At 39.9% G+C, this 11,900-nt stretch overlaps 1 pseudogene; it reads left to right on the forward strand.

Annotated features, from left to right (window-relative positions):
* Window positions 1-768: 768 nt before the first annotated feature.
* On the forward strand, window positions 769-1,200 carry LOC149990994 (platelet glycoprotein VI pseudogene; annotated as a pseudogene).
* Window positions 1,201-11,900: the final 10,700 nt, after the last annotated feature.

The raw sequence follows: 11,900 nt of genomic DNA on the forward strand, positions 1-11,900 counted from the left end.
AACTGGGGACCTGATGTGCAACATAGTTATGTGCCCTGACTGGGAATTCAACCAGCGACACTTGGTTCACAGGCCGATGCTCAATCCACTGAGCCACACCAACCAGGGTTCAATCTGGTAATTTTTTTAAGACACACAGCTACTTAATGACTCAAACACCCTGAGCTGGTGATTTCTGATTTAGTGTCCTTTATAATGTAAAATCAAAAAGAGCTGAGAATCTGGACACTTTCTTGAATTCTCTAAGAACAATTTATAAACTGAGAAGGTAACAGTGTGGCAGAGAATTTTCAAGTAGGATTTGCCCTAGGTGTTTCAGAGATGCCTCTAAATTTTTTTTTCAGGGAGATGTTGAATAAAAGATGAGACAGATCAGTAATGTTGAAAGAGATTCCAAAGGTTAATTAATAATAAAGATTGCTCTTGATTGAAATTTTTTTTTAATTTTATTTTTTGGTTATTCAGTTTTTTGGTTATTCAATTACAGTTGTCCCATTTTTCCCCCATTGCTCCCCCCTCCCATCCCATCCCTTCTCCCACAATTATATCCCTCCCCGTTGTCCATGTCCATGAGTCATTCATATACGTTCCTCGACTAGACCCTTCCCTTACTTATCCCCCTTCTCTCTTGATTGAAATTGATGTTATTGCCTCGTGGAAAAGTTCCTAGGTCCAATGTGTATCCAATCCTCCGTCTATTATAAAGCTTAGTAAATAACCTGTGAGCCAGTGGAGACCTCACTCTTCATTCTGGCCAGTGCATGATCTATGTTTTCAGCCCCAAAGAAATCCAGTTTTCAAAAAGTGACTTATTTCCCCATCATCACGGTGACGGCGACCCACAACGGGACCTACCAATGCTACAGCTTTTCCAGCAGAGCCCCGTACCTGTGGTCGGCCCCCAGTGACCCCCTGGAGCTTGTGGTCACAGGGACCACGGTGACACCCAGCTGGTTACCCACAGGAGCACCTTCCTCTGTAACAGAGACCTCTAGGAAGAATATTACCATCTCTACAATGGGAACCGCCCACCAGTACTACGCCAAGGCTAACCTGGTCCGGATATGCCTTGGGACTGTGATTCTCATCCTCCTGGTGGGGATCCTGGCAGAAGATTGGTACAGCCAAAAGAAATTCCTGCACCACCGGATCAGAGCTGTCCGCAGGCCACTGCCACCCCTCCCGCAGACCCAGAAATAACAGTTATCAGGATGGAAGTCAACCAGATGGTCGTAACCATGGTTGCCACCATTAGAATCCCAAGACTTGGTTGTGTCTAAGAGATAGGCCATGAGAGCTTGGAGGGGCCCTAGAGTGTGGATGGAGAATGTGGGGTGTGAGACAAAGGTGACAGAGGCTACCACTGTGGAAAAGAGGGGCCGGGTGGGGCTTTGTGGCGCTCCATCAAGGAGCTGTTGAGTCAGTGTCTATTTCTTTGGCTTTCTGCACAAGGACTCCATCTGTTTGGGATAAAAGGAGTCTAGTCTCCTCACTGATGTCTTACACAGTTTGGATCCTTTGACTCCCTCACTGGATATCATACTTACCTCTTCCTTCAACCTTTTCTCATATGGGTTATTCATTGACCTCTGTGTTTGGTCAGAATCCATTCATAAATACAACCTTCTTGGCCCTGGCTGCATAGCTCAGTTGGTTAAAACATCATCGGCATACACCAGGGCCCCAACCTTGGTTCCATCCCTCCAGTCAGGGCACCAAGAATCAACCAATGAAGGCATCAATACATGCAACAAGTCAATGTTTCTCTTTCTCTCCCCCTTCCTCTTTCTCTCTAAAATCATTAACATTCAATAAAAAGAAAAAAAAAAACAAAACGAAACCTTTTTTCTTCAGTGGCAATTCATCAATTTATGAATTAGTTTACTGAGATAATCCCTTGAGGCTGTAGAGAGCACTTTATATAGAAAAGAATATCAACATTTTTAATTCACTGAAGTAAAACATTGCCTTCTTAAATTTAATCTATGTTAATTAAATATATTAATATTTCCATTAACTTGTCTTCTTAAAATAGTGGACTGAACCAGACATCAAATTATACTACAAAGCCATTGTGATCAAAAAAGTCTGTAAATGGCATAAGAACAGACATATAGATCAATGGAAAAGAATAGAGAATCCAGAAATAAACCCAGGACTATGCGGTCAACTACTATTTACTGAAGGGGAAGGAAAATAAAATGGAGTGAGAAGAGCCTCTTTAACAAATGGTGCTGGGAGAACTGGACAGGGATATGCAAAAAAAATGAAACTAGACCACCAACTTACAGCACACACAAGAATAAACTCAAGATGAATCAAAGACATAAATGTAAGCCATAACACCATAAAAGTCCTAGAGGAAAACATAGGCAGAAAACTTTCAGATATCCCACGTAACAATATTTTCACAGATACATCTCCTAAGGCAAGAAAAATAAAGGAAAAAATAAACAAATGGAACAACATCAAACTAAAGAGTTTCTACTTAGCAAAAGAAAACATCAGCAAGATGAAAAGGAAACCAACCATATGGGAAAACATAATTGCCAATGATATCTCAGACAACTGACTGATCTCCAAAATATATAAAGAACTTATACAAATCAACATCAAGAAAACAAACAACCCAATTAAAAAATGGGCAAAGGACCTGAACAAACACTTTTCTGAAGAGGACATACAGAAGGTCTATAGACACATGAAAGAATGCTCAACATCACTAGCCATCAGAGAGATGCAAATAAAAACCGCAATGAGATACCACTTTACACCTGTCAGAATAGCCATCATCAACAAATCAACAAAAAACAAGTGCTGGCGAGGATGTGGAGAAATGGGAACCCTACTGCATTGTTGGTGGGAATGCAGACTGGTGCAGCCACTATGGAAAATAGTATGGAATTACCTCAAAAAGCTAAAAATGGAGCTGCCTTTTGAACCAGCAATACCATTGCTAGGATTATACCCGAAAACTCCTAAAACCCTAGTTCAAAAGAACTTATGCACCCCTATGTTCATAGCAGCACTATTTACAATAGATAAGTGCTGGAAACAGCCTAAGTGCCCATCTGTAGAGGAGTGTATTAAAAAACTGTGGTACATTTACACAATGGAATACTATGCAGCAGAAAGAAAGAAGGAACTCCTGCCATTTGCAACAACATGGTTGGAACTAGAGAAAATTATGCTTAGTGAAATAAGTCAGGCAAAGAAAGAAAAATACCATATGATATCACCTAATACAGGAAACTAAGGAACAACACAAACAAATGAACTAAATAGAACATGGAACAGAATAGCAGTTATTGGTGGGGGAGTGGGGAGGGAGAGAAGGAGGATAAGTAAGGGAAGGGTTTAGTCAAAGAACATGTATAAATGACTCATGCACATGGACAATGGGGGTGGAGGGATATGATTGTGGAAGAAGGGGTGGGCTGGGTGGGTGGGAGCAACGGGGGAAAAATGGGACAACTGTAATTGAAAAACAAAATAAAAATTCTATAAAAGAAAAAAAAAATAGTGGACTGATAGTATTACCTGGTTAACTGAGTGTAAAGCAGAAACTCCCCTGCTGAAAATAATCTCAATAATCAATAAATCTAGATTTCATGCTGAATTCTTATCATATTAAGTTAGGGGATTCTTGGGCTTATTACCAAATATTAGTAGCAGAGGGATTTATAAGATGGACTACCAGAAATAGGAAATTGCACATCTTCAACTCTTTAGGGGATTTTTTTCTGTATCATTAAGACTTGGGAGCCTTTTAAAAGTTTTTTGGATATGGTATGGGGGAAAATATGGTATTGTTTCACCTGTATATGCTATAATACTTATTACTAGTATGTCTCTATCAGTTGTGAGTTATACTGCAAATAACATATTAATAATAGCATACTAAAATGTGTATATTTTAAAATATAAATAAAGCAGACTCAAGGTCACCCCTTGCATCGGTCCCAATCTCAGTAGAAAGCAGGTGACACACTCAAAAGACTAAAGATAATTGAATGAAGTGGCAATTTCCAAAAGTGTAGGCATTCTCCCTGGATACATGACAGAGTAGAAAATGGTGGAGAGTAAATCTGGAGGAGAAAGCAGAGTAGCAGAACATCCCTTAACAATATGTTAGGCGAACTACAGTAACAGACAAACCCAAACTTTCAGAGGCTTAACATAATGAAGATCCAACGTGAGTTTATGGAATAAACAGGTGTCTCTGTTCCATGCAGTCATTCAGAGTCCCAGACTCATTCCATCAAGTTTGTGCCATGGCCTAAAGCAGAAGTTAGTAAATTTTTCTGTAAAGGGCCAGGCAGTACATATGCTTAGTGGGTCATACAATCTCTGTCACAGCTACCCATCTCTACTCTTATAGCATGAAAACAGCCATATATAATACTAAAAAATATGACTGTGACTGGGATCCAAGAAAATTTTACTTACAAAAGTAAGTGCAGCTGGATTTGACCCTGGGACCATAGTTTGCCAACTCTGGCCTAAGTCATCACAGTCTTCCTTAGAGCCCTCTGCATCTGAGGGCAAATAAGAAGAAAGTATGTTGAGGATTTGTGAGTTGTTTTTATGGATCACATCTAGAAGTGGCATATAAGAATTATACTCACATTCTATTGGCTAGAACTCAGACATGTGGCTGCACCTAACTTCAAATGATAGATATGTATTTATTGCCATTTTATTGTTCATAGTTTTGAACAATAGTTCTTTTTCTTAAATAAGTCCTGTTCACATTTCATCTAATAATGATTTGGTGATGATGAACTCCTTTAGTTTTTTCTTGTCTGGAAAGTTCTTTATCTGCTCTTTGATTCTAAATTATATTTTTGCTGAGTAGAGCAATCTTGGCTGTATGTCTCTGGTTTTCATGACTTTGAATAGTTCTTACCAATCCCTTCTAGCCTGCAAAGTCCCTTTTGAGAAATCAGCTGAGAGTCTAACAGGAATTCCCCTGGAGGTAACCAACTGCTTTTCTCTTGCTGATTTTAATATTCTCTCTTTATCTTTAACATTTAGCATTTTAATTATGATGTGTCTTAAAATGGGCCTCTTTGCATCCATGTTGTTTGGGACTCTGTTTCCTGGACTTCCATGTCTGTTTTCTTCAAAAAATTAGAGAAGTTTTCTTTTGTTATTTTTTTTCAAATAGATTTCCAATTTCTTGCTCTTTCTCTTCTTATTCTGGTAACCCTTTGATCCAAATGTTGGAACCCTTGAAATTGTCCCTGAGGCTGCTTGTAGAATCCTCTTTTTTTTAATTCCTCTTTCTTCTTGCTGTTCTAACTGGTTGTTCTTTTTTTGTTTGTTTTTTTTTGTTTGTTTTTTTGCTTCTTTATATTCCAAATCATTGATTTGATTCTCAGTTTTATTCACTCTACTGTTGTTTACCTGTATAGTGTTCTTTATTTCAATTAGTGTATCCTTCATTTCTGACTGGATCTATTTTATGCTGTTGAGGTCCTAACTAAGTTCCCTGAGCATTCTTATAACCAACATTTTGAACTCTGCATCTGACAAATCACTTATCTTCATTTTGTTTAGTTCTTTCTCTGAAGTTTTGATCTGTTCTTTCATTTGAGCCATGTTTCTTTGTCTATTAATTATGGAAGCCTCCCTGTGTTTGTTTTTATATATTAAGTGGAGCTCCTATAACTCCCTGTCTTGGTAGTGTAGCCTAATGTAGTAGGTGTTCTGTAGGATCCAGTGGTACAGCCTCCCCTATCACCCAACTGGGTGCTCGAGGTGTGCCCTGTGTGTGGGATGAGTATACCCTCCTCTTATTGTTGAGCCTTGGTTGCTGTTTTCAGGTCAATTGGAGGGATTTACCTAGGCCATTCAGCTGCAAGAATTGGCTATGGCCACTGACCACCAACCTCTGCCCTCCATGGAGGATCAGCTGTGCATTGGCAGGGTGGTGGAGCTCCAACATAGTATGTAGCTGTCAAATGGGTACACACCCCCTGGGGTTTCCTGGGTGGTGCAGGCAAAGGTGAGCCCCCACCTGGGTTTTACCTGGGGCCACCCTGCCTGAGCTACAAAGCAATCTGAGATGGCTGCTACTTGTGCAGGGCATGGAGGTTCCCAGGTGAAGCCAAGCTTTGAATTTAGGCTGGCTTCTGCTAATGCCATACCTAGGGGTACAGGGGCTGGAGGTTCACTGAGTCCAGTTGTTGCTTGTTTGAAAGGTTTTGGGAAGTTATGAAGCATGAGCCAAGACCACCCATTCATACAGAAAAGTCACTGTTAACAGCTGTAAGTTGCATGGAAATGAACCTCAGGTTATCTCCAGAATAGGGAAAACAGTGTTAGCCAGGTTTATGATGTCTCAGATATGGCATCTGCCTGTAGGTTCTGTGGGTCTGTGGGGGAAAGCTTCAGGAAAGGGACAATGGCCTCTGCCTGCCTTTCTGTCTGGGAGAAAGCTGTCCCCTATCTCTTGCCTTGATGTCAGACACTTCAGTTCCTCTCTGTATGTCACTGGTGCCTTTCAGGCTGCTACCCTGGTACTGAAGCTCAGAGGGAATGTGTCCGAGTAAGTCCATGTGTGAATTCTTTAAGAGGAACTTCTTGGGACTCCAGAAGTTTCTTCCACAAACTCAAACCCTGCTGGTTTTTGCAGCCAGAAGTTATGGGGACTTATCTTCCTGGCACTGGAACCCTAGGCCAGGGGGCCTGGTGTGGGGCTGGGATTCCTTTCTCCCAAGATATCCCTCTTGAATTTTTATCCACCACATGTGAATTTGGGATGAGCCTGTTCTGCATCTCTGTCCCTCTTACCAGTCTGGGTGGATGTGGTTTCCTCAATTCTGTAGTTGTCTGATTTCCATTCAACTCAATTTCTGATGGTTCTGAGTGATGGTTGTTTTGTAATTTTGATGTGGTTCTGCAAGGAGGCAAGCTGTGTTTACTTATGCCACCATCTTCAATATTGTTTTCTTTCATCTTCCAGTGAAATTTGTTCAGATTCTTGAGATCAATGATTTGTAACCCTTGAAATGTTAAGGAGAAGCCTTCCAGGCATCACAGGTTACTAGTGTTCACCAAAAGGTAGATTGTTACACATACTCACACAGACAAGATTTGTTCACTAAATACCAAATTTGAAAAGAAAAAAGACACCTAATTCCTGAGACAAGCAGCATCAAAATGTCAAAAAATCTATAGTCCAGATCATTCATTTACTCCCCGGAGGAACTCTACCCCTTCATCCTTGTTGAGCAAATAAAGCACTTCCCTGGAGATGGCAGTTAGATTAGAATTCCTTGAGCTTTTTTTTTTTTTTTACTTAAAATGATACTAAGTCTTTGAGTTAACTTAGATGGCAATTCTTTCCAGGGGACAGACAACTCAAAAAAGATAACTTCATTGCACTTTCCTTCCAGTTTACTTACTTAATGCTTTGAAAATACTTTTGTAAATTTTATTTAAAGTGGCTGCAGGCCATTTGTAAATGGATCAGCGAGCTCTCTCCTGGTTTTAAATAACTGAATGAAATTCTACCAATTGCTGATAGCAATCATTCTGTGTCATGAATGGTCAACCCTTACTCTCACCCATATAGCAAGTGTGAAGCTCTAATCAGCATAATGAATGAAGTAGTTATTAACATTTTTAAAAATACACCAATTGTGTCTTCTTTGTAAATTATACCAGTAGTCTAACTTTTTTTTTTTTTGTAAGACTGTTCATCCAAGGACTTTGTGATTAAAAAGGCAGGTTATTTTTTAAATAGATAAAGATGGGTTTGTTTACTTGACTATAGAATTCACTGACCAATGAGAACATTGTCTCTTTATTGAAAATAGGATTTGGTTTATATGCCTTTTAAAGTTACCTTCAGAGACTAAAATGTCAGGCATACCTATATTTTAGGGGGCAATCCTATTAGTGATTTATGAACAGTAAACAAATAATGTAGAATATCCATTCCAGGTACAGTATATACACCTCAGACAACTTAAGGCTCCCACAAGTCACTTAGCCAGACTGTCTCCATTTCCCCATTGTTCAAGTGAAATAACAGTTTCCTACCTCACAGAGGTGTTTTGAGAATTAAGCAGTTAAAGAGATACTTTGACAATGAACTGACATGTTTTCATGATCTCTTTGCTTCCAATGTGACTTAGCTGCTACAGCCAATAAACATGTTATAAATTTGCCATATTTGGTTTTAACTTAATCATACTCTTTTGAAAACAAAATTAGCTTAAAATGTTCTGCTTCTTTGCCTTTGGTCTGCATGGGGCTTGGGTTAATTAGCATCCACAAGCTCTTATCTAAGACTTTTCCAAGGATTAATTTACTAATTTATACTTTTTCAAATTCTAATAGTGACTGTTAATGAGTCTTTTTACCTGCTTTATTTTCTCTTGGGAGAGAATATATTATTTTAGAAAACATTTGTTTCTTTTCAAGGAGGCAATATTTGTTAGTTTAACGAACATTTACTAAGCATCCTTAAGGCCTATGGGGAATACAAAAGAATGTAAAAGAAAAATTTTTAAAGAATCTAATGGATCGGAGGAGGTTAAGCTAGTTACATAAAAACTGTATAACACTCTGTCTCCCTCCACAACTAAGAAGGATTACAACTACCGCAAAACCAGAAATAACCAGAAGTTCCAGAAAATAAGGCTACATAGAAGTCCAATGTATGAAGTTATAAACAAGTGGTGCTGGTCCGGATGGGTAGGAGGGGCGAAGCCGGAGCAGAGAGGTCAAGCTGTGCTGGCAACGGGGCAGCGGGACTGCAGTAAGCACAGACATCCATATTTAAGGGGAGGCAAAAAGTGCCTGGGTAGCACCCCTGGCTGCAGACTAAACCCATCAGCTCACGATTCCAATATCAAGGAAGGCAGACACCCCTTGCCTTGGACTGTGAGGCCCAGAGGGCATGGGGATGAGGAAGGAGGCTCCCGGTCTCTCAGCGGAGAGAGAATGGCAGGAATTCATCCTGGACCCCTGTCCCCACACAAATCACCACAGTGTGGTGATAAGAGTCTCCAGTAGGGATGAGTGCACGGGGCTCCACCGCATAGGAGGTGTGACAGCCCCGCCCAAGAAGGAAAGGTAAAAAAACTGTCAGGATGGCAGGGATCATGATAGAGATCCCAATCACACAGCTGACCAGACAACAAATATATGATCTATCAGACCAGCAGATAGATAATCTTTCTGAGGCTCAGTTCAGAGCTGTTAAGACAACTTACAGAACTAACAGCGGATCTTAATCAAGACAGGGAAGGGATGAAGGCTAGTCCTGCTGACATGAACAAAAACACATACAAAACAAGTGGGGAGGGAAGGAAAACAAGGGATCAAATCAATAAATTGCAACATGAGGAAGGAACAAACAGTCAACCAGTGCAAAAAGACAAAACAAAAAGTTAGGAAAATGAGGAGAGGCTCAGAAACATATGGGACAGCTATAAGCGGGCCAACATCTGAATCATAGGGTTGCCAGAAGGTGAAGAAGAACTAGAAATTGAAAAAATATGTGAAAAAATAATGAAGCAGAACTTCCCGAACTTGGGGAAGGAAATGGACTTACAGGTCCAGGAAACACAGAGAGTTCCAAATAAACTGGACACAGGGAGAACCACACCAAGACATATTATAATTAAAATGTCAAAAATTAAGAATAAAGAGAGAATCTTAAAAGCAGCAAGAGAGAAGAGAATTATGTATGAAGGGGTCCCAATAAGACTATCAGCTGATTTCTCAAAAGAAACTGCAGACAAGAAGGGACTGGCAAGAAATATTCAAAGTAATGAAAAGCAAAAACCTACAGCCACAAATATTCTACCCAGTGAAGCTTTCATTCAGAAAGAAGGGCAGAGAAAGTTCTTCCAGGACAAAGTAAAACTGAAGGAGTTCATCAGATACAAACCACTGTTATATGAAATGTTGAAGGGACTTGTTTAGGAGAAAGAGGATCAAAACTATGAACATTACAATGAAAATTGTATCACAACAATGAACAACATAAGCTAGGGAACTGAAACAAAGGCAAACTAAGTAGGCAATGAGAGTGGAAAAAGAATTATAGGTACAGGGAACATATTGGGGGGAGGTCAGTGGGGAGGGGTAAGGGGGTAAAGGGAGGGAGATGGTGCAGGGATTAAGAAGCATAGTAGGAGGGAATGGAGTAGACGGGAAGATGTTGAGAAGAACTATGTGCACAACCAATGGGCATGAACTAAGAAGGGGGGCAACTGGAGGCAGGGGGTTCACTAGGTGGAGGGGAAAAAAGGGAAAAGAAATTGGGACAACTGTAACAGCATAATCAATAAAACATATTTTTAAAATACTGTAAGTTACAAACATTATGCATGTGTGTGAAGTAACTCTTCAGTAAGTGATAACTTAAGTGGACTTAAGGAGATGGTCTCGACTGATGTAGAGGGCCTTCTTTGGGTAATAATGAACACAAGGAAGTGTGTTGGATGAACTTTCATGGGATAGGGAGAGATATAATGGATTTAATCAGAAAAAGAGAGCTTAATCAAAGAAGAAGGTGTGGAAACAGGGAGAGGGAGACTGTAGGAAAAAGATTGCTGGACTGAGATTTAGGAGGCTTAGGTTTAGTACAGATGAAAATTTCACCATTCTTTAGCTTTTTGATCTTTGGTTTGGGTAACTTTAGGTTACCCTGTCCACAATGCAGAGGTTGGAATTACATAAGGGACTTCCAATCAAGGCATTGTAGGATGTAAAAGCTTCCTCAGGCACATGAGTTTTAAATTTTATATCCAATGATGTTCTCAAATTCTCAATAGGCCTCATGGCTAAAGAGAGCTTACAGAGGAGAATGAACCTTACAAAGCTCCCTCCATGAAAGCCCAAGGCCAGAATTTAAAAATCCAGTGGGGGAGAAAAATTACATGAGGGAAGATTCTATGTCAAATGCATTAGATAGATTTCTCAGGAGGTGGTTCATGCAGTATAAAGAACACAAGCTTTGGAGTTGAATAGACCTGGCCAAGGTATTAATCCCAATTTACACATTTACCTGTGATTTCAGGCAAGTTCCATAACTTCTCTAGGCCAGAATTTTCTAACTATTAAAATGGAATAATAAATACTATGTACTTAATACACTTGTTTTTTTTCATTTATTTTATTTTATTGTTGTTCAATTACAAGTGTCCCAATTTTTTCCCCATTTCTCTCCCCTGCCCGCCCACCCCCACTGCTCCCACAGTCAATTGCCACTCTGTTGTTCATGCCCATGGGTCCTTTATGCTTGGTCCTTGACTAGACCCTTCTCCTTTCCCCATTTCTCCCCATCCCCTCCTCCCTCTGGTTGCTGTCACTTTCTTATTTCTATGTCTCTGATTCTATTTTGCTTGTTTGTTTGTTTTCTTCATTAGATTCCACTTATAGGTAAGATCAATGGTATTTGTCTTTCACCGCCTGGCTTATTTGACTGAGCATAATACTCTCTAGTTCCATCCATGCTGTCAGGAAGGGTAGAAGTTTCTTCTTTCTTTCTGCTGTGTAGTATTTAATAGGCTTGTTTTAAAAACAAAATGAGTGAATCTGAGCAAATCATGTTGCACCCATCTGGCTTGCCATAAACACTCAATAAATGCTAGCCATGTATAGCTCCCAATTACTGGAATCCTGGTTTTCCTTGACTGTTTTGCTAGACAAATTAGATTACATAAAGGGATTTGTTTAGCTCCTCCTTAGAGACTGAGCTTTGATCATCTTTCAATTGATGACCTCCATGTCAGTTTACATAACAGCCCCTCCCCCACACCATTAGACTTCCTCAGCTCCCATTGCAAACCTCAGCTCTTCTCACAGCAAATACGTTTTGAGGCATCTCAGCTCTTCAATTTGTCAGTATCTGGATCTGCTTGGTCCTTATCAAT

Source organism: Furipterus horrens, unplaced genomic scaffold (genome assembly GCF_987537825.1).
Source record: "Furipterus horrens unplaced genomic scaffold, mFurHor1.1.pri manual_scaffold_17, whole genome shotgun sequence".
Classification (NCBI taxonomy): Eukaryota; Metazoa; Chordata; class Mammalia; order Chiroptera; family Furipteridae; genus Furipterus; species Furipterus horrens.